Source organism: Panicum virgatum, chromosome 6K, assembly GCF_016808335.1.
Source record: "Panicum virgatum strain AP13 chromosome 6K, P.virgatum_v5, whole genome shotgun sequence".
Lineage (NCBI taxonomy): Eukaryota > Viridiplantae > Streptophyta > Magnoliopsida > Poales > Poaceae > Panicum > Panicum virgatum.
Genome location: NC_053141.1, coordinates 22,386,337 through 22,409,783, shown reverse-complemented (window position 1 = coordinate 22,409,783; position 23,447 = coordinate 22,386,337). Strand labels below are relative to the sequence as shown.

The window sequence follows — 23,447 nt, the reverse complement described above, 5'->3', positions numbered from 1 at the left end:
TAGGAATGGTTAATCCTTAGCGATAGCGCCAGAAATGCCTGTTGGCGGTCCTTAGTGCAATCACTAGAATTGAGGGCGCCGAACCCATCCTAGCAACTGCACCCAAGGGGTGCCACTCTCGTGGTATAATCAATACGATTACATATGGATCCGCAAGTGCATGGATATACCATTGTAGCATTTCACTCGGAGATTAAGGGTATCGTCATTTATTTGTGTCCCAAAGGATGGCTGCGGCAAATGTATTGTACACAACATTAACCATGACATTGTGCTTCAAGCAATAGGCAGTACTCTAACAGGGATAAGTACAGATAAAGAATAAGCAAGGTTAATGTGACACAGCACACATCCACACTCCAAGGGGAAGGAATAAAAGAGAGAAACGACAAAACAAAGGTCTACTCTATCCTACGTCAAGTCAGCAAGAGCTTAGGCTAGGTTAGGTGTCCTATTGCTTCTATCCAAAGCTGGGGTCATGTTAGATCATGGTTAGGACTGTAGGTGCCAGGAAAATGGGATAGCGGGGAGATGGTCCCGCACTGGAGAACATCAAGTTCCGTTACCTCTTTGCATGAACTCCTACACCAAACCCAAACGTCGGGGAGTACACTAGACGCAACACAACTGTTACACCGGACGGACAGGGCTGTCACCACCTGTCATCTACCCCAATCACACCATGGAGCACGGTCATATCCGAAGGATCCCGCATACCCGAGCACCACGCTCGTGTACGAAGTCACTACTCTAGTGCCCCCAGGTCTCCCACCCTTCGGATGGACGAGTAAAACACTAGAGCAAGCCCGAAAGAACAACGAACCTCTATCCGTACCCGGATCATCTGGCCTAACCAAGACCGTAGGATAACTTATGAACGAACTAAGCATGGATTGATAAACTATCAAGATAGTAAAGCAACCATGGCAAAACTCTATATTATGAATAGAAGTCTGACAAGTCGGATACAAAGCCATACAAGGAGCCGAGGATTGCTCAACGACTCCGAGGACGACTTGCTCGCTAAAGAGAACTAGCCTAGCTCCACTACCTAGCTAAGAGAGCAAGAGAGGGGAGAGCCTTCTTGGAGAGAATGGAATGAAGTGTGTGTGTGTGTTGAGAGGGGTGAGAGGGGGCCCTATTTATACTAGTGGAGGTCGGTTCCCGCCAAATGCACGTATGGAAGGTGATCAGGAGACTTGGGGGCGACTCCTCCTCGAAATGCACCTGGACGGGAGGCCGGCCCCACCTGGCCGCCTCTCGTCCTTATCCTTCTCTGGCAGGTTGACATTTGGGCCCTGATGTCTTTCCTTGTATGCATTATGCGTGGCGCGACCATTTGCTCTGCCAGATGGGCCCTCTTTGTAAGTGGGTGACGCCCGATGCGATATTCTGTGTAGTTGTATAGCGTCTGCTGTGTGTTTTCATCTTATTCCGCTCTTGCTCATCTGAAATGTACAAAACTCGAAAACAACTGTGGAGCGAAGTTAGTGATACAAATATGTGAGTAAGGTATGTAGTCTTCCTTTATTATTGAGTATAGTTGACGAGTGAAAATGGCACTTAAGCACCGTCAACAACTCCCCCAAGCTAGCCCTTTGCTAATCCCGAGCAAAGTTTTAGACTTAGGTTGTTGATCAGGAGTTGCTACAATGTCGCATTCCTGACTTATGCCCAAGGCACAACCGAGTATTCTTACCTTTATTCTGAATAAGTTGGCCTTGTTCGCACCTTTTACCTTACTCCTATGGGGCTTATAGCATCATCCTCATCTTTGGTGGTTGAGGGTCAGAACGGCTTTGTAGAGTACCACTTACCACTCCTTTGTTCAACCGTCAATCCGGAGGTTTTATATAATTTTTGAAAAGAAATTTTGTAAGTTCCTCGGGTGATCTCTCGGATCGCTCAAATGTGTTTCATTCCTCACCAAGGCCTTTTTATGTGCCTTTGTTTTTCCATCCTACTTCTAATGGCTCTTTTTGGTGGATCTGTAGGTATGGAGGATGTAAAGGCAACCTGCTTCTCACATTTTGTTAAGTCAAAGACCGGATCCAAAGGAGAAACAAGTCATAAGCCTTGATCAAGATGTGCAAGTGTGTGGATATTTTTGGAAGATGGTGGATGAAACTCCTTTATATGAATTCTCTCTCCCTTGTGTATATATATATATATATATATATATATATATATATATATATATATATATATATATATATATATATATATATAGGTATGGGCCATATTTTCTCTCTTTTTTTTGACACGCCTTGTGGGCATGTGGCATACCTTCTTTGGGTATGCATCTTTCATTTCTTTTTTGTATAGCCCATACATCATGTAGATAACTTTGGAGAGAGATAAACATGGTACATCATGGAGTTTTATTTGTGGATGGATTGATGTACTTGCTATCCTCCAAGTGTTAGAAGTATAGCATGTGGGTGGACGTGTACGTGATCTTGATCATGGGCGTATGAAGTGATTCTCACAAAGGGTCATAACAATTTGACAAAGCTCAATGAGAAGACAAGTTGCATATGTGGAAAGGCTGTTCGAACTTGTAACTCATATGGCTCTGGATGGGAATTGCATATCACCAAGGAACTTTATTTTATTTTTGTATTTTTGAAAAGAAGTACTCCGGATATCAAGCATCACGTAGGAGAAGATCATAGCAACTCTTTTCAGCCATATCATAACCCACAACAACCTAGATTCGAATTATGCTTTTCGCTACCCACAAGTTTCAAGCTTAAGGTTTGAACATCTAGCCACCAAACTCAGAACTTAGGGAGAGTGCAAGGTTGTAACTAGGCATATGAAAGGAACTCACAGAGCAACTATTCACCATCTCAACAAGGAAAAACTACACATGCTTACTACACATACTGGAAAGCAAGTAAATATTTTTGGGTTTTGCTAATTTTTATTTGATTTTAGTTATGCAAATTTTTATGGATTTTCAGAATTTTGCAAATTTTTGTTTGGTTTCATGCAAGATTTTGGAAAGCGGTAAAGGTAGAGTTTGATATATGATACCTCTCATGGGGGTCCTCCCCAAGCTAGCTTCAGGCTCACTGCTGTTGGTTGGGGTTAAACCCAGCCCAGCGGTAGTAAGCCCTCCACTCCTCCTGGGATTGCTGCTGTTGCTGCTCCAAGTTGCGGATCCTCTCGCCTGTGTATCGCTGCCAGTTCTGGGTTGACTCGATGTGCTGGCCCAGCGATTCATCGATGTTGGTGGTGCGCATGTTCAACTCGCCCATCTGCCGAGTCAGAGTGGTAAAGCCTCTGGACAAAGCTGTACGTCGCGGGGGACCACTGGAGCTGGAACTGGTGGACCGGTGCCCTGAGACCTGCCGTGCCCACTCAGTGGAGCTGGCACTCTGCCATGACGAACCTCCAGCCTCATATTGTTGTGGTTGAGGCTGAGGTTGCTGCTGCATGAACTCCTCCCTTCTGGCTCTGCTTCTTGTAACCCTGCCAGGAAGACCAGAAACACTATGCTTGCGGCTCTCCTCTTGTGGAACAAGAGGGATGGTTAGCGAACGTCAATTATAGAAATGATACCCCGCATTTGGCAACGGGATTTCATTTGCATAACCAAGCAAAAAGAAAATCAAGGAGTCATCCGGGCCTTTCTTGAGTGTGTGGCCTTGAACCAAGTATGATTCATCGATCATAACACGGGGCTCCTCAATGAAGGGAATGGGGTTCCCATCTAAGATTCCCATGTTTGATGCGATGCGGGTAACCAAAGAAGTGCACTCAATAGGACCCGTCATCCGAAAATTTGTGAGCAATTGCTTAACCATTGCTTGTGCGGGGGAGATTCGGATTTTGTTGACCATGGCGTATAATATCATCAACTCATCATTCCGCACTGGTCGTGGATCATCTCTTGGAAAGAGAGTGATAGCCACCCACTTGTGCATCAAACGAAGAGTCGGATTTTGTATGTCATTGCACCAAGGTGCAAACTTGCCATGAACAACTTGACCCAAAATCAAACCCCAAAACTCATGTCGATCAAAACCGCGGCAAGCTTTTGCAAGGGAAACCAACAAGTGTGCGCTAAACCCAAGGAGGTGACTGAAATTTCTCCAATTAAAATAGCGTTCAACTCCAAAAAGTCGGAAAGAAACACCATCATCCACCTCCCGAAGAGTGCAAAGAAACTGGATGGTGAGGAGACGAGAACCATTCTCCTCAATGGGCACAAAACCATCCCATCCAACCGCATGCCAAAAACGAGCGAAGTCAACGTCCATACCTGTTTTCTTGAGGAAGTTCGGATCGAAAGCTCTGGTATGACCAAAGCTTCGATTCTTGATCATGGCGTAGGCTTGATGCTCGCGGTCATCTCGCAAGTCGAGGTACGGTGCATCATCCTCATCTATCTCCATGTCCTCGGCTTGCGGGTCTGCAGCTTGCTCCTCAAACTGTTCTTCTTGTTCGTCTTGTTCATAGTCCATCGTGGTCGGTGTTGGTGCAGGTTTGGGGGAATGATGAGAGCTTGACTCGTCCTGTGAATAGGACGAACCCAACCTCGTCATCCTCTTGAGGGCTTCGGAAATTTTCCGCCCTGCACCTCTCATGCTTGCAACAAGAACGAACAAGAACGAACGAGAACAACTCGATTCGGGTTACGTTAGTGAAATGAAAATGAAACTCTTACCCGAAAGTTGTTCTTCCAAATGCATAGACAGTCTTGCAGCAAAAAAATGAGAGAGAGAGTGTTCTTGCAATCAAACTTGAGCCAAAATCCAAAGGAAACCCGAGCAAGAATGTGTGGGAGGGAGTGAGAGTGGAGAGAGTGAGCATGAGAGCTCATCACCCCTCTCTCGGTCTCTATTTGAAGGAAACTGTGCGAGTGCACCCGAGGAGAAGCCAGGCACAACGGTCAGGTAGCCTTGGAGAAGGTGGGGCCTAGGAGCCGTTGGCCCTGGGTCGGCCGACCTGTGGGGTCGGCCGGCCCCAGGGCGAGCCCCCTAGTGCCCCCCTTTGTCTTGTTGCTTCCTCAACGGTTATAAACTTCGAACATATGGTGCACGGCCAAAAGTTTGCTCGAAAAGATGTCCAAATTATTTTTTCCAAAAGATTTTGAAACTCAGAAAATATTTTTGGTATTTTTGTGAAAAGGGAAAGGTGCTAGAAAAATTCCAGCATGCAGAAAACACTTTTGAAAATTTTCAAATATGCAGTGGGGAAAATCAAATGCGGTGCAAAGAAAATTTGAAAAGGGGGAAAAAACAAATATGAGATAAATACCAATTTACCTTTGGCAAGGGCGCATCGTTTAAAGTCCGACGTGCATGACTCCTCTTCGATTATGATTGAGCACCCGTCCTGGGAGGAGCAGCGACGGATTGCTGTGCTTTCTCCGCCTTTTTCAATCTTGATGAGGAGGGTTGATCTTGTGGAGTTGTCTGGGCTGGTATTACTACCTCTTCATGATTACCCTCCTTTATGACTTCTTTCATGAGGTAGACCATGTTGTCCTTCTTTCGTGGTGTTACCACGACTTCTTGTATGCCTCGTGGATTTGGCCCAAACTTGATTTTGATCATAGAGCATTGCTCAACCTTGGGCTGAAATGGGAACCTTTCTTCCTTGCCATTGATATTGAAGCAGATTTCTCCGGCTCCAACATTGATTTGTGCCCCTGCGGTTCTTAGGAATGGTCTTCCTAGGATAAGTGGTGTATCCTTGGAAATGTCCATGTCCAGCACTACGAAGTCGACAGGGATGAAGTAGTCCCTGACTTTTACTGGTACATCTTCTGCAATCCCCTCTGGATACCGTACCGAGGAGTCTGCCAGCTGGAGATGCATCAGGGTTGGCATGAGGTGTGTGAAGCTTAGCTTGTCGTAGACAGCTTTTGGTATCACGCTAACACTTGCTCCCAATTCACACAAGGCACGGCTGAAGTGTTGTGCCCCGATTGAACACGTGATTGTGGGGCATCCTGGATCTTTCTTCTTCTCCGGGGGTTGGTTGAGTATAGCTGCGCTACACTCTTCTGTGAGCTTGACAACCTCTGTGGTGGGCAGCAGCCGTTTGTTGTTGATGATGTCCTTGATATATCGGGCATAGGTCGGCACATGCATTACATCTAGCAGAGGGACATTAACATGTATCTTCTGGATCATCTCAACAAAATGGGTGAACTGCTCATCCACGGTTGCCTTCTTGTTACAGGTGGGGAACGGCAAGAAACTGGTCTCAATATAATCCTGTGGAGCCGTTCCCTTCTCTGGTTCCCTGGTTTCTTCCTATTCTATTGGTTGTTCTTCTTCCTGGGTCGCTGGTGCTTTTCCTGCATGGTTAGGGTGTGGTGGATAACGAGTGGACTTACCACCCCTCGTGGTCACTGCTTTAACATTCTCAGAGACAGGAACAGAAGCAGCTATTTGAGCAAGAAGAGATTCAACCTTTTTATTGAAACTTGACTGGTTTTTAAGAGTTGAAGACAAAGTTCCAAGCTTGACATTTAAACTTTCCAGGGATTTGTCATTGGCCAAAAGCTTTTTATTTATATTTTTGTTGATTTTAACTTGGCCAAGAACAAGTTCTCTTAAGGGAGGTTGGTTTGAATTGAAATTCGAATTGAAAGAAGGATTATAGTTGTTACCTCCCTGAAAAGGTGGACGTGGCTGGTTCCACCCCTGGCCTCCTTGTTGTGGATGGTACCCGTTGTTGTTGTTGTTGTTGAGGTATGCGCAGTCTTCACGGGTTTCGGGGCAGTCATTCCCCGAATGTCCATCGTTACCACAGACTTCGCACGTGTAGAGCGAACCCATGGCATAAACGGGAGCATGGATCGGTTGTTTGCTCCCTTCCTCCATTTTCTTGATGAGGAGGTCCAGCTTTGCGCCAATCATATCCGTCTCCTTGACGGTATGCGTACCCTTGGTACGGGGTTGGAGTCGTTCATCGCTCCACCCTTGATTGGAGACCATTTTCTGGACCAATGCTTTGGATTTGGCAATGGTTAGGTCGAGGAAGGCTCCTCTAGCAGCGGCATCAATATTGGCTCGAGATGTCGTTGTGAGCCCATTGTAGAAGCTTTGAAGGACGAGCCACTCATCCATGCCGTGATGAGGACATGCCAGGATGTATTCCTGCAGCCTCTCCCAAGCTTCTGGGATGGATTCCATCCCTATCTGCTGGAAACTTGATATTCTCCCGCGCAGAGCATTTATTTTGCCCAGCTGGAAGAATTTTGTGAGGAACGCCTTGGAGCATTTGGCCCAGTTGTCGATGTCTTTTTCCTTGTAAAACCACTATTTCTCCATCCCCAGCAGGTGTTGACGCTTCTTAAAGCGCCAATTTACGTACCGCAAGCGCACGGATCGTGTATAGCTTTTCCCTTAGAGTATTCCCCCAAGGTTTATCAATCCACGGAACAAGTGTATTACTATGCTTAACTAAGCACTAATGGTGTTGGTAAAAGATCTATATTGAATGATTGAGTGTGAAGTAGATCTAATCTAACCAATCTAATCTAATCTAGACTAGTGAGCAATGATAGATGTGTGCACAAGATATGAAGAGCATTTGTCCATAGGGTCTAGGATCACTAGAGATGTAATCGCCAAGCAACGAAGAACGGATCTAATCTACCAAAGGTGTGTTCCAAGATCAAAACCTTTCCCTCCCGCATACTGTCACTACACGAGGATAATCGGTAACGAATCAACAAGAACACAATAGTTGATGTAATCTAAGTAAACCATGCAAGAGCAAAGCAAACTCAAAGCCAAGTCGCGAACTATTAGGCATCAAAGCATCATCAACAAGAATCATGATAGATCAATCTCATAAAGGATTCGGCAATTACAACTCAAGATCTCCTTACAACCCCATGAACAAACGAGGACTTTACCCCATGAAGCTAAGCGAAGCGTAGTCGATCATGGTGACGAAATCTCCGGCAAGGGATGGATCCCTTGCTGTCCTCCAACTTGCAGCGGCACCGAGGGACGATGAGGCCTCCGGTGTTGCCTTTCTCTTGTGTCTAACTCGAATGTATCTCTGGATGCTCTTCTCTGCGATCTCCACAATCTCTTTTGCGGTCCTCCCTGCGATCCCCTTTTTTGACGGCGGCTTCGGGGTATTTATAGGCAGATATGGTCGATGGTTTTGGTAAAACATAGATTAGGGTTGACGCATACTTTGTGCCGAAGAAAACCGAGACCGATTGGACTCCGAAAAGGGCTAGGCCGGCCGGCCCGAGGACTCCAGGCCGGCCGGCCTGGGCCTTTTCTGGCCCCTTTCGGTCCCATCTTTTGCGTGTTGATTCTTCCTTTTATTCCTCATCTTAGCCCAGTTGTAACCATGCGTCAAAACATCTCCGAAAATGTCCATATTCCTGTCAAAATGCAACATGCTCCAAAATCCAGGACAAAATCGAAAATGGTCAAGTTCGGGTGCCAAGTGGCGGGTTAATACATGAATCATCCCGAAGAATTTACCAAAATGACTCCTAATCATATAGTAAAATGGGTACTTAAGGAGCGCCAACATTCCCCCCATGCTTAGCTTTTGCTCGTCCTCGAGCAAATCAAATCATCAAATCATCAAATGGGTTGCTCAAGAGTTCTTGAACTGCAAAATTTACTTATGCAAACAAGTCTAACAATATTTCTTCAAACAAAGGTCAAAGGAGCAGCGAGGATAATCATATCATGGGCATTTAAAAACTCATCCAATATTACTCCACAACTCTTACCTTTAGCCGGCAACTCGAATATCGACAACACTTACTTTTCTTGCCATCCTTGGAGGTTTTTCTCTTTTTTTAGAAACAAAATACCCTGTAACAAAGGTTAGACCAAAAATTCTTGCACAAGCCCTTTCATGTCTCTCAATATAAGAGGCTATCCTATTTTTTTATTTGCAAGCTCTCATCTCCCAAAAGTCTCTCAAGTATAAAGTGGGGCTATAGGTGAGGCTTAGCAAAGTATATACATATATTGTCAAATTAAGAAAACCTTCTAATGATTGCTTACCTTCCGAGCCAATGATCATGAGAGTTTCTCCATAATGTAAAGGGTTCAAGGGTAAGAAGATTTAGAATGGTGGACATGTGCAAAGGCATACAAAAAGATTGACTTCAAGGCACAAGCATCGTCCTCGTTGTCGGATTGCACATGGTTGGAATTGAGGATATTGTTCTCAAACAACAAGGTAATATCTCTTTGCACTTCTCTAACCATAGAATCCCTTCATTTTTTTTTCTTCTCAGACATTTTTTTTCTTCCTTTCTTTCTCCCGAATTTTCTTTCTCTTCTCCGAACCTTTTCATAGGACACTTTCTATAAAACATAGATAGGCAATTCTCCGAAGTGTCTCTCTAAATTTTTAGAGCCCGAACCGAGACCAGAGAGGCCTAGGCCGGCCGGCTCAAGGGGTGTAGGCCGGCCGGCCTGGGGCTTTCCCAGGTCGGATTCGGTCCATCTTTTGAATACTCCTTCCTTTCTTCATCCCAAAGTTATGTTTTATACAAATCATGCGCAGAAACAGAACGTATCCTCACAATTGGGTTGTGGTCAAGGAAAACGATAATAAACAAGATAATCTCGGGTTCGGGTTTTGGAATCCGGTAGATTTCGTGAGTTGTTCCAATGAGGAATTCTCATTACCGAATATTGACGTGGCTAGCAATTCAGAGATGAAAAATACGGACATGATCATTGCTCGAAATTAAAACTCCCAAGAGAAAGATATCCTAACTCAACTCAATGTACATCCAATACTTATGGTGGAACGAATAAAGCTTTTGGATGATAGGATTTTTACTCTCGACTTGTCAAGGACTTGATCAACCTTATGTTTGTAGGGGTTTTATTATTTTTATGAAATTAAAGTCCTCCAAATCATGCCTTACTTGCAAGCGTAATCAAAACCAAGTGCTAGATCAAAGCTCAAGTGTGGGTATTAACATGGACGAATAATCTACTAACCTCCACAAATACGAAATAAATTTCAAGACAACGCTCATGAACAATTGCTTTAAAGAAAATAAAGTAAAACTGAATGCATAAATAAAATTGCGCGATCCAACAAAAACAAAGACTCTTTTTATTTTGTTTTCATGACTCAACACTAATTTAAGACTCACTCTCACACATGCGAAAAATAAAGCACACAATGCTAAACTATGACTCTTACACATGCGGAATTAAAGCACACTCACACGACGAACTTTCGAGTAAACAAAGACCAAAATTCAATCTAGGAGTCATCACACCTCCCCCCCATGCTTAGATTATGCGGCATCCTCGTCGCAATGATATAAAAGACGGGTGTGACGCTCATTGGTGGTCTCAACAGCACCTCGGGCAATTGCATCTTGGGCGCCCTCCTCCTTGCTTTTGTAGATCTCCGACCATCCCGAATAACTTCCTTTTGTTGCGGACAAGGAAGACGTAGTCTTTTTCGGCCAAGCTCTCGATGTCGTCCATCCTTCGATCCATTGCCACGATTCGATCATGGAACCTATCAATGGTGGCGCGGAGATCCGCGATTTCATTGTGGCACTTGAAACAGCAACCTGAGTAATGCCCGCTACGGTTGGGGCTGTTGTCCTCGGGCTCGTCGTCGTCCTTCTTCTTCTTGCCGCTATCACCTCTGGAGGGGTCGTCTTCCTCTTTTCTCTCCTCTTCGGCCCACCCCGGCCAATCATCATCGTAGTCACGACTGGTGGCGCCCCATGAACCAGGGCTCATGATGCTCTCCCAATCGCTGTCCCCCGCATAATCCTTCGGCTCCGGGGTGTGCTCGATGTAGTTCTTTCTTTTGACTCCGAGGAGGCGCAAGGAACGCCTAGGCGCTGGTGGCTTTTTGTCTTGTCGCTTCTCACCTTCGTCTTCGTCGCTGCTGATGATGGCGACCACCCTTTGGGCTTGAGCTAGCCTCTCATTGTTCCATTGACGGCCCTTCCCTCCGACGCTCATCCGTGCTTGGGTATTAAATTTCTTCGGAGGGGCCTTCACTTCACATCGCTTTGCTTCAACAAGGAGGGGCTGCGCACCGGTTGCCGAGATGGGGCTAGGCATCTTTGGTGTTGGGCTGTCAGGCGTCCAACCCCTCTCCTCGATCTCCATTGCTGCAATCATGGCTCTTGCGCTCGCTGAACCGGCCATTGTCGACGTCTCTCTCGAGGTGGTGGTGTAGATTGAAAAGTATGAGAGAATAGATCTACCCTGCCCCTCTATTTATGTCCCGAAAAGACTTGGACGAGAAGTCCAAATCTCTTCGGTTTTGGCACGCGAAATCTATAAGGCACAGGTTTGAAATTTCCTTATCTCGCAACTACCAAAAATTGAGACCGAATCGCACACGAAGAGACTTAGGCCGGCCGGCCTAGGGGTGTTGGGCCGGACGGCCCAGGGGGTTTTTCAGCCCCCTGGACTCCAGCTTTCTCCGAGGTGCACACCAATAAATTAGAAGCCTATGTTTTACTCAAAGTTCGTCCAGAATAGAAATAAAACTATGAAAATAAAATCTAAAAGAGAATATTTACAAACTTACCTTGCATAACGTCGTTAGGCTTGACGTTCCTGTTCCTCCTCCATGGTGTATATGTCGATGTAATGAAGGGGCACGACGTCGGGCTCCAAGAATACCTTTAGTCGCTGTCCATTCACCACATATTGGTCGCCTTTCGCATCCATGATTGTCACCGCTCCCGTGGGTGAAACCGAGTGTACGACGTATGGTCCATCCCATTTGCTTTGTAATTTTCCTTTGCCAAAAAGTTTGAATCTTGAATTGTAGAGTAGGACCTTGTCTCCTTCTTTGAATTCCTTGTTTTGTAATCGTTTGTCGTACCATCTCTTCATTCTTTCTTTGTAAATTGATGCACTATTGTACGCTTTCAATCTTAACTCCTCCAATTCGCTTATTTGGATTCTCCTTTTAATTCTAGCGGCTTCCGCATCAAAGTTCATTTCCTTCATTGCCCAATACGCCTTATGTTCTAGCTCAACCGGCAAGTGGCATGTTTTTCCATAAACAAATTGATAAGGAGTCATACCAATCGGCGTTTTATGTGCCGTACGATATGCCCATAGTGCATCATCTAGTCTCTTCGACCAATCTTTTCCCCCTTTTACCACGGTCTTCTTTAAAATATCCTTCAATTGCTTGTTCGAAGTTTCCGCTTGTCCGTTTGTTTGGGGGTGATAAGCCGTGGACACTCTATGTTCAATTCCCAATTTCTTCAAGCATTTACCAAAGTCTTTGCCCGTGAAGTGTGTTCCTCCATCGCTTATCAAGATTCTCGGTACGCCATATCGAGGGAAGATTACTGATTTAATCATGTGTATGGACTCCTCCGTTGATGCCTTCCGACATGGCATAGCTTCAACCCATTTCGAAACATAGTCCACCATCACCAATATATGCTCAAATCCATGTGAGTTCACAAATGGTCCCATGAAATCGATTCTCCAGACATCAAATAGATCTATTTGCAAATTGTAGTTCAATGGCATGGCATTCCTTTGCGAGATATTCCCTGTCCTTTGGCATTCCGGACAAGTCGAAACGAATCTTTTCACGTCTTCATGCATCTCGGGCCAATAGAATCCACTAGCCCATACCTTAGCTTGAGTTCTAAAGTGCCCATAATGTCCTCCATATCCCGACGAGTGACACTTTCTCAGAACTTCTTCATGTTCCTCTCTCGGTATGCATCTTCTTAGGACTCCATCTTCTCCATATCTATATAAGTATGGTGGGTCCCAATAGTATTTTCTTCTTTCCGTGATCACTCTTCTCTTTGCATTCTTGTCCAAGTGATCCAAGGGCATCCCTTTTATTGCCCTTATTATTTCATTCATCCAACTATCTTTGTCGAGAATTCTATATAGGTGATCATCTCTCATTTGATCCTCGATCGGTTCTTTTCCATCATCACCATGGTTCATCCTTGATAGGTGGTCGGCCACAACATTTTCTGCCCCTTTCTTATCCCTTATCTCCACATCGAATTCTTGTAGCAATAGGATCCATCGAATCAAGCGTGGTTTAGCATCTTTCTTGGACAAGAGATACTTGATTGCCGCATGGTCGGTATAAACTATCACCTTAGAGTTTACTATGTATGATCTGAATTTTTCGAAGGCGAATACCACGGTAAGCAATTCTTTCCCCGTTGTTGCATAATTAACTTGGGCTTCATTGAGAGTCTTGCTTGCGTAGTAGATAGCATTTACCTTCCCCTCTTTCCTTTGTCCAAGAACGGCTCCCACGGCGTAGTCGCTTGCATCGCACATGATTTCAAAAGGTAGATTCCAATCCGGAGGTTGCATGATAGGAGCACTTATGAGGGATTGCTTGAGTGTTCAAAATGCATGAAGACAATCACTATCGAAGATGTATTCCACATCTTTTTGGAGAAGTTGTGTCAATGGCTTGGTGATTTTTGAAAAATCCTTTATGAACCTCCTATAGAATCCGGCATGACCGAGGAAGCTCCTCAAAGACTTGATGTCCGTAGGTGGTGGCAACTTCTCAACGGTTTCTATCTTTGCTCTATCCACCTCTATCCCTCTCTCGGAGATAACATGACCGAGAACAATTCCTTCTTTCACCATGAAATGACACTTCTCCCAATTAAGCACAAGATCAACCTCTCCACATCTTTTAAGAACTTTCTCCAAATTTGCCAAGCAATTATCAAAGCTAGTACCATGCACCGAGAAATCATCCATGAATACCTCCATAATCTCTTCTATGAAATCTGAAAATATAGCCATCATGCACCTTTGAAAAGAAGCGGGCGCATTGCACAACCCAAAAGGCATCCTCTGATATGCAAAAGTTCCATACGGGCATGTAAATGTGGTCTTATGTTGATCATCCGGATGAATAGGTATTTGGAAGAATCCCGAGTATCCGTCAAGGTAACAAAAGTGTGAATGCTTTGCCAACCTTTCTAGCATCTCGTCAATGAATGGTAGTGGAAAATGATCCTTCCTCGTTGCCTTATTCAATTTTCTATAATCGATGCACATCCTCCATCCCGTGATGGTTCTTTGTGGTATCAATTGCTCCTTCTCATTTTTCACAACCGTGAGTCCTCCTTTCTTTGGAACGCAATGAACGGGGCTTACCCATTCACTATGAGGCACGGGGTATATTATTCCGGCATTCAACAATTTGATAACCTCCTTCTTCACCACATCACGCATCGCATGGCTCAACCTTCTTTGATGCTCTACGACCGGCTTGTATTGCTCCTCGAGCTGTATACGATGTGTGCAAAAAGCGGGGCTAATACCTTTCAAGTCGTTAATCGAGTAGCCGATCACTTTTTTGTGCTTCTTCAATAAATTCAGCAACTTCTCCGTAGGTAGTGGCTTCAATTCGTCGCTAATAATCATCGGAAAAGTCTTGCCATCTCCCAAAAATTCATATTTCAATCCCTTAGGTAGTGGCTTCATCTCAACATCGGGCGCACCGTCCTCTTCTTGATCTAATACTCCAATGTCTTCAAATTTTTCTTCCTGCAAATTCCCGTGTCGCGGCTTCAATTCTTCCATTGTTTCTGCTAGTTCTCCATCTTGATCATCTTGAGCGTCTCCATTTTCCAAAGCGCGTTGGAGAGGATCCCTGAAAGAATCGATGAAACGAATGCTCTCTACCTCTTCGTTATCAAGAGGTAGAGGTGAAGCAAAAGACGGTTTTGAATGAAATTCGAATGAGCGCTTCTCTCCATCTAGCTCAAAAGTGACAATCCCTTTTCCAACATCTAGAACAACATTTACTAATTTGAGAAAGGGTTTTCCAAGGATTATGCCTTCATGCTTATCATTACTAGCATTAATCACAAAAAAATCGGTAGGGATTTTTTTACCCGCTATAGCAACATTTAGATTTCTAAGCACTCCTAGCGGTTTGATTAATCTACCATCTCCCATGATCAATTTAATGATTGTGGCATCTAGGTTTGATGTTTTGTTAAAAAGCTCAACATAAAACTTGGAACTCATCACACTAACATGGGCGCCAACGTCACATAGAACATTACAACATTCTATTCCTTCAATCATGCAATCAACACAAGGTGTGGGTGATGGATTACCTTCGCCTTGATCGCTTCCAATCGCATATACTTGGGCTATGTGCGCGTAAGGTGACGATTCTGAGTTCACTCCCAGGGTCCTTTTGATCTCCAGCACTTCGTCCAAGTCAATCTTTTCCTCTTTTTCTTCAAAAAGTTTCCGAATAATATCACCGGCTGATTCCTTGCCAAATGTGTATCCCGTGTGATTATCCGGCGGGAAGTCTTCAGCTATCACCTTTGCCATTCCTCGCTGATTTGGATGCGGTCTTGCTTTGTCGAACAATCTTCCGAAGTCAATTGGTATCCAATCCATTTGCTCGAATTCCCTTAGCGATTTGGCGGTTCCCATGGTTCTTCCTTTCTTTTCCGGGTTGTCTTTCGTTGCACTCCGGATTGATGCTTCTTCATCGTGGTTTGTCTCTATGACTTTCCCATGCTTCGGTTGTTCTTCCCTCACTTCCGATGCCTCTTGTCTGAAAATTCCAGCAAGCACCCGCACTTGAGATTCTTCCTCGGAGCTTGCCGAACTTTGTTTTTCCCAATCTCTTCGCATGGCCGCCCCCTTGCTGATTTTTTGTAGGAGTTGGGCGGCTTCCGTGAGTGTTTTCTCCATGAGATCTCCTCCTGCACACATTTGAACAAATTGCATGCACTCGGGGGTTAGGGAAAAGTAAAAGGTATGCAAGAGTACTTCACCGGAAAATCTGAGCTTCGGTCCTTGTTCAATCAATCCATTGAATCTATCCCATGCTTGATCTATCCCTTCTTCTTCTCCTTGCGCGAAGTTGATCACTTGCTTCCGAATATGTTGAACCTTGCTTAATGGAAAGAACCGCTCGCAAAATTTCTTCATCAAGTCATCCCAATTTCCTTTTACCTCGAAGGATGCAAGTGCAAAACATCTTCTCGCTTCTTCCGCAAGTGAGTATGGGAAAAGATTCCATCTAAACCAAGCTAGCGGAACTCCGTCTTGTTGTACCGTGTTGCATAGCATTGTGAACCACTTGATATGTCTATATGGGTTGTCCATCTCATCTCCTCTAAAGGGGTTTGCCGCCGCCATCTTGATGATTTGAGGCTTGATCTCGTACTCGGTGGCTCGCAACACCGAATCTGATTTTTGCATGTCGAAGTCCTCCGATCGCGGGCTTGCATAATCCCTTAGTGATTTTTCTCCTTCCTCCATGTGTTGAATGAGATGGCCCATCTAGACAATCAAAACAAAAACAAAAACAAAAATTTTTCTAGAGAAAAGGTTAGGTGTTAGTAACCAACAAAATTAATACAAAGTTAAACGTAGCAAAATCGCTTGTTCCCCGGCAACGGCGCCAGAAAAGCTTGTTGACGCTTCTTAAAGCGCCAATTTACGTACCGCAAGCGCACGGATCGTGTATAGCTTTTCCCTTAGAGTATTCCCCCAAGGTTTATCAATCCACGAAACAAGTGTATTACTATGCTTAACTAAGCACTAATGGTGTTGGTAAAAGATCTATATTGAATGATTGAGTGTGAAGTAGATCTAATCTAACCAATCTAATCTAATCTAGACTAGTGAGCAATGATAGATGTGTGCACAAGATATGAAGAGCATTTGTCCATAGGGTCTAGGATCACTAGAGATGTAATCGCCAAGCAACGAAGAACGGATCTAATCTACCAAAGGTGTGTTCCAAGATCAAAACCTTTCCCTCCCGCATACTGTCACTACACGAGGATAATCGGTAACGAATCAACAAGAACACGATAGTTGATGTAATCTAAGTAAACCATGCAAGAGCAAAGCAAACTCAAAGCCAAGTCGTGAACTATTAGGCATCAAAACATCATCAACAAGAATCGTGATAGATCAATCTCATAAAGGATTCGGCAATTACAACTCAAGATCTCCTTACAACCCCATGAACAAACGAGGACTTTACCCCATGAAGCTAAGCGAAACGTAGTCGATCATGGTGACGAAATCTCCGGCAAGGGATGGATCCCTTGCTGTCCTCCAACTTGCAGCGGCACCGAGGGACGATGAGGCCTCTGGTGTTGCCTTTCTCTTGTGTCTAACTTGAATGTATCACTGGATGCTCTTCTCTGCGATCTCCGCAATCTCTTTTGTGGTCCTCCCTGCGATCCCCTTTTTTGACGGCGGCTTCGGGGTATTTATAGGCAGATATGGTCGGTGGTTTTGGTAAAACATAGATTAGGGTTGACGCATACTTCGTGTCGAAGAAAACCGAGACCGATTGGACTCCGAAAAGGGCTAGGCCGGCCGGCCCAAGGACTCCAGGCCGGCCGGCCTGGGCCTTTTCTGGCCCCTTTCGGTCCCATCTTTTGCGTGTTGATTCTTCCTTTTATTCCTCATCTTAGCCCAGTTGTAACCATGCGTCAAAACATCTCCGAAAATGTCCAAATTCCTGTCAAAATGCAACATGCTCCAAAATCCAGGACAAAATCGAAAATGGTCAAGTTCGGGTGCCAAGTGGCGGGTTAGTACATGAATCATCCCGAAGAATTTACCAAAACGACTCCTAATCATATAGTAAAATGGGTACTTAAGGAGCGCCAACAGCAGGGAAAAGGGAAACAGACGAAGCTTGACAACATCGGCGGCGACACCCCGTATGACTATGGTGTCGCAGAGCTCTAGAAAGTTCTGCAAATGTGTATTTGCCTCCTCATTTGGCTTGCCACAGAATGGGCTAGCCTGCACCATGTTGATGAGGCTTGATTTGAGCTCGAAGTTCACATCCCCAACATTGATGTTGGGGCCAGTGGCAACATTGTCGGTGGAGGGGACAGAGAACTCGCAGAGAGTCTTTTTAACCATAGCCTCAAGAACGAGTGGTGCTTCCAAAATGGGTTCCTATGCCGGGAGGATAGCAGGAGGAGGAACGACATGAGGTCATGCCCTTCTCACAAGCCTCTCTAGATTGTCTGTGTAGTTTTCCGGCAGGGAGAAACCAGTCATACACTACCCCTATCTTCTTTCAAATCAAAAATAAAAGAAGACATAAAGTGACATTAGCCTGAAAGAGTAAAGACTATATCCTGAGTACAAGGTCTAAGTTAATATCAGTACAATATCTTTGTTCACATGCCGTCCCCGGCAACTGTAACACCCGGTTTATAAAAGGACATAAACCGAGCAATCATATACGTGCCAGGATCAAGTCACACGTATATACAACAGAATGAACAGTATATCACAGCACATATCACGAATAAGATATAATAAATCGAAATACGAATGTTATTTATTACATTAATGACAAAAATGTCTGATACAGCGGAAGCGAAGTACAAAATACGGTAAAAGACTCTCCGAAGCTGAAGCAGGGCGCCACAGGGACGTCGACTGGGAGACGAACGCCTAGAAATCCTCGTAGTCCTGGTAGCGCTGGGCGAACTCCCTCGTGTCGGCAGGAACTGAGCAGTAGTAGCGTAGCCAAGAGGAAAAAGTAGAGAAGAGGTAAGAGTGAGTACACAACTTGTACTCAACAAGTATAACACAAGTGTTGGCAAGATTTTATTAAAGCTATTTACTACAAGTTGATGAATTACCATTAACCCAGTTACATAGTAATTAATCAGAATTAATTATGTAACTACTGAGAACCAAACCAAAACCAAGCCGCCAAGGTAACCCCGAGAGGCACCTCCCTCGTCGGAAGGAGACAACCCCACTAATCAAAAGGAGGATCTGGGCCGCTCATAACCGTGAGCACGGCTAGTATACCAGTTTTACACTCTGCAGAGGTTGCACATCTTTACCCACAAGTCGTGAGCTACGCCAGTTGTTCATCACACTTCCTGAGGTGAGATGGCTAGCGACTCACTACGAGGCCTTTACAAAGAATCTCGTTGGTAGGGAGTAACCGCGAGGGTGGATCGGCGACTATGGAGCAGGTCTAGTGGGCATCAAGACACGAAGCACAGACGAGGCCACTCAGCACGAGGGCCATAGAAGCTTACCGCCCCTGCCCCGCAGGTAAGTTACACCAAACCAAAAAGATCTAATTAATACGCCAAGTCTATCCCATTCTAGCCTTGTGGTAGCGCTGTTGTCCCAGGTTGTCGCTCTATGAACCGGTCCTTATGGAGAGTGGCCAACCAAGCACTAAGCACCGTGCTGGCCCCCTAAACCATGTTTCTACAAAAACCATATTTTAACGAGACGTGAGCCACCCAAGCACGAAGCACAGAGGGCCACTCTCAGAATTAAGTTCAAGTAAACCATTAATCAAATTAATTAAAAAGGATCAGAATGTGTTATAGCACAGCAACCTAGCACAACTAAACTAAATGCAACCCAAAGGATATATATAAAGAATATAAAGTGGCTAGGAAATCCTTATAGGCATACAGTATTAAAATGCAGTATGAAATTTTATTTAAAAGATGATAGGTTGTTCATGTTATACTTGCCTTCCTCGTACTGCTCCTGCTGCTGCTCAAAGTGCTCAGAAGACGGCTGCTCCTGGTACTGGTACTGGGGCTCCTCAGATGGATCAGCGTCTACTCACGAACACGTGGCCAAAACAATGCACAAAATAAGCATACAAGCAAACACTAACAAAAAGCTAAGAAACAGTACATCAATACATATAAACAGCACACTAAACTACTCTAATACTGTTCTACGCATTACAACGATCGCGTGGATATAAAGAACACTAAAAACGGAGCTAAAACGCATAAACTAGGCCTAAAACAAGGTTTAGGGGCTTTTCTGCGAGAAAAACTAAGTTCCAGGGGGTTTTCTGCAAAAAACTGAGGGCCTAGATGTAATTAACCATTAGCTCCAGGGTCTAACTCGCAAAAACTACCAGGCTGGACGGCGGGTTGTATTTTAAAGAAACCCAGGGTCTAAAACGTAAAAGTAGGGGCGGATTTGGAATTAGTTTTGAATAGAGTTGGACCGCGGGTTGAATCTAAGAAAACCGAGGGGCTCTTATGCAAAACCGTCACAGCGAACCGGTATTTCTGAATCTGGGCGCTTGGATCTCGATCTAAAGGCTCAGATCTAAACAGCTGTGGTTCTAATCTCGGCCGTCGGTTTCGGATCGGGTGGCTGGGGGGTTTGGGAGCGCGGGGCGGCGGCGCTGCTCACGGAGCGCGGCGGCGCGCGGCCGCGGAGCCGCCGGAGTTCGCCCATCCGGCGCTCCGGGGGTCGGTTTGAGCCAGGGATGGGCCGGGAAGCATGCCCGCGGTATGCGCAAACCACTGGGGTGTAAAGCGGGGTGTTGCGGGGCTGGGAGAGGGGGTCTCACCGACAGGGGCGGCTCGGCGGCGGTGGAACAGCGCCGGCGAGCATGTTCATGCCGCGAGGGTGGCCTACGGGCTAAACCGTTTAACGCAGTAGAGATGGGAGGTGGGGATGTGGCTCACCGAGGCTCGGATCGAGCGGGGCGTGATGCAGGTGGCGCCGGCGGCGAGACCCGGCAGCGGTCGTGGTCGGAGCTTCGCGGAGGGCGTCACGGAAGTATGCGCTGGGCCTGCTTATCCCTCTAATCGACTCGTACGGTCCCTGCGGTGGTGGTCCAGGAGTCAGAGGGGTGCGGAGGTCGCCAGCGGCGGCAATTTCTTGCGAAAGGGGCTGACCTGCGGCGGCAGCTTCGCGAGCAATTCCGGCGTGGATTGTGGCCCGGAGTCGGAGCAGCGGCTCGGTGCGCGTCTGGGCATCGAGGTGGGGCTAAGGCGGGGAGTTGCAGGGGTGGGGCTGCAGCGGAGCGGCGCGGCTACGTCGGTGGAGAGGTGCGGCACGGCGGGGCTGCACGGTTGCGGCGGCTAGGGTTGTGTGGGGCGGCGCGTGGGTGGATGGGTGCAGGGGGAGCCGTGGGGGGGCCAATTAAAGGCCTGCGGGGATCTTGGCGTCCGCGCCCGATACGGAAGGCCGGCGAGCATCCCGGGCGGGGATCGCGGCACTTCCGTTGTGTGCGCGCGGCGCGGGGAAGGGGAAGAAGGGACTGACGCGCGGGCCCGGGGCGTCAGTGGGAGGGGGGGGCGACGCGGCTGCGGGGTGAACGGGCTGACCTGCGGGGCCCAGTTAGCAGAGACGGGGCGCGTGAGCGGGCGACGCGCTGGGGCGAGCTGAATAGGCCAAGGGCGCTGGCAGGCGGGCCCGGGCGAGCGGACTGAGCCGGGGCGGGATTTCTGGGCCGCGCGCTGGCATGAGCTGGAGGTGGGTTGGGTTTAACTGGGTCGTGCAGGGTGGGCCTAGTGCAGATTTTGGGTTGGGTTTTGGGCTAGGTTAGGTCTAGCTTTTCCTTTTCTATTTCTAAACTTTTCTATTTCTAATTCAAACAAAGTTTGAATTCAAATATAAATTTGAATTCAAACCACACTCAAATAAAAGTATGCACCAGCATGAATGCAACACAAAATTTTTTTAAACTTAGACAAATTTTAATTACTTGCGAAACAAAATTAAATTAAATGCAAGGCTAAACACAATAAACCTTAGGAAATTAAATAAAGCCATTTAAATTTATTATTAAATGCCAAAATTTAAATTAGGGTGTTACAGACCCTACCCCCTTAAAGAAATCTCGTCCCCGAGATTTAGCTGGGCTGGCTAGCAAAGAGATCTGGATATGTCTTCATCAGCTCATCTTCTCGCTCCCAAGTTGCCTCAGCTTCACTGTGGTGACTCCACTGAACTCTGCACATCTTGATGCGCTTGTTCCGAGTAACCCTCTCTGATGTCTCCAGAATCTTCACCGGATGCTCAGTATAAGTCAGATCTTCCTGCACATCCACTCCATCCAGTGGTGCCTGCTCCTCGGGTACTCGCAGACACCTCTTCAGCTGAGATATATGGAAGACATCATGAACTCCTGAGAGGCTGAGAGGTAACTCCAGGCGATAAGCAACTTCGCCTTTCCGCTCTAGCACCTTGAATTGACCAACGTACCGAGGTGCTAACTTCCCCTTGACATTAAACCTGCGGATTCCTCTCATCGGAGACACCTTCAGGTACACATAATCACCAACACTGAAAGTCAGGTCTCTCCGTTTGCCATCTGCATAGCTCTTTTGCCTGCTCTGTGCAATCCTCAGATTTTCTCGCACGGCCTGAACCATCTGCTCTGCATCATCTATGATCTCTGGGCCAAAGAGCTGCTTCTCACCAATCTGATCCCAATAGAGAGGAGTCCTACACTTTCTGCCATACAATGCCTCAAAGGGGGACTTCTTCAGACTAGCCTGATAGCTGTTGTTATAAGAGAACTCAGCATATGACAGGCACTTATCCCAACTAGTACCATACTGAATGGCACAAGCTCTCAGCATATCCTCCAACACTTGGTTGGTTCTCTCTGTCTGCCCATCTGTCTGAGGGTGATAAGCCGTACTGAAACGCAGCTTCGTATCCAACGAATCATGGAGCTGCTCCCAGAATCGAGAAGTGAACTGAGACCCTCTGTCAGATATGATCTTCTTGGGCACACCATGCAAGCAGACAATCCGAGAGATGTACAACTCTGCAAGTCTAGCACCGGAGTAAGTAGTGTTCACTGGAATGAAGTGAGCAACCTTCGTCAGACGATCCACTACTACCCAAATGGAGTTGTACCCTTTCTGATTACGAGGCAATACCACAATGAAATCCATCGTGATCTTCTCCCATTTCCACTCTGGAATCTTCAAAGGCTGTAATAGACCTGCTGGCCTCTGATGCTCAGCCTTGACACACTGACAGGTGTCACAGATGGCCACGTACTCTGCCACTGAACGCTTCATCCCATACCACCAGAAATGTTCCTTCAGATCATAATACATCTTCGTGCTGCCCGGATGAATAGAGTAAGCTGTATCATGGGCCTCACTCAGAATCAACTTCCGGAGATCCTTCACATCTGGCACACAGATCCGGTTCTTGTACGACAAGGTACCCTGATCATCCTCTCTGAAATGAGGAGCCTTGCCCTTCTTGAGCAACTCATGAATCTCCTGCAGCTTCTCATCATCTTTCTGATGCTGCCTGATCTCTGACTCTAGAGTCGGTACTACCTCAAATGCTGCACTGGAGGTATGATGCAAGAAGCCAAGACTCAACTGCTCGAACTCCTCACATAATTCTGGAGGCATTTGGAAAGCCACGGCCATGTTGACATAACTTCTCCTGCTCAGAGCATCTGCTACAACATTGGCCTTGCCCGGATGATAGTGAATCTCCAGGTCATAATCCTTGACCAACTATAACCACCTTCTCTGCCGCATGTTCAGCTCATTCTACGTGAAAATGTACTTGAGGCTCTTGTGATCAGTGTAGATATCACACCGCTGCCCATACAAGTAATGCCTCCAAATCTTCAGAGCATGCACAACTGCGGCTAACTCAAGATCATGAGTGGGATAATTCAGCTCATGCCGACGT

General features: G+C 46.1%; 1 non-coding gene across 1 annotated transcript; it reads left to right on the top strand.

The window, feature by feature from the left end:
- The first annotated feature begins 7,089 nt into the window (after positions 1-7,089).
- Positions 7,090-7,198, top strand: LOC120639388. The gene has a single exon (XR_005661391.1). It is a non-coding gene; the product is annotated as a small nucleolar RNA R71 (small nucleolar RNA).
- The last annotated feature ends 16,249 nt before the right edge of the window (positions 7,199-23,447 follow it).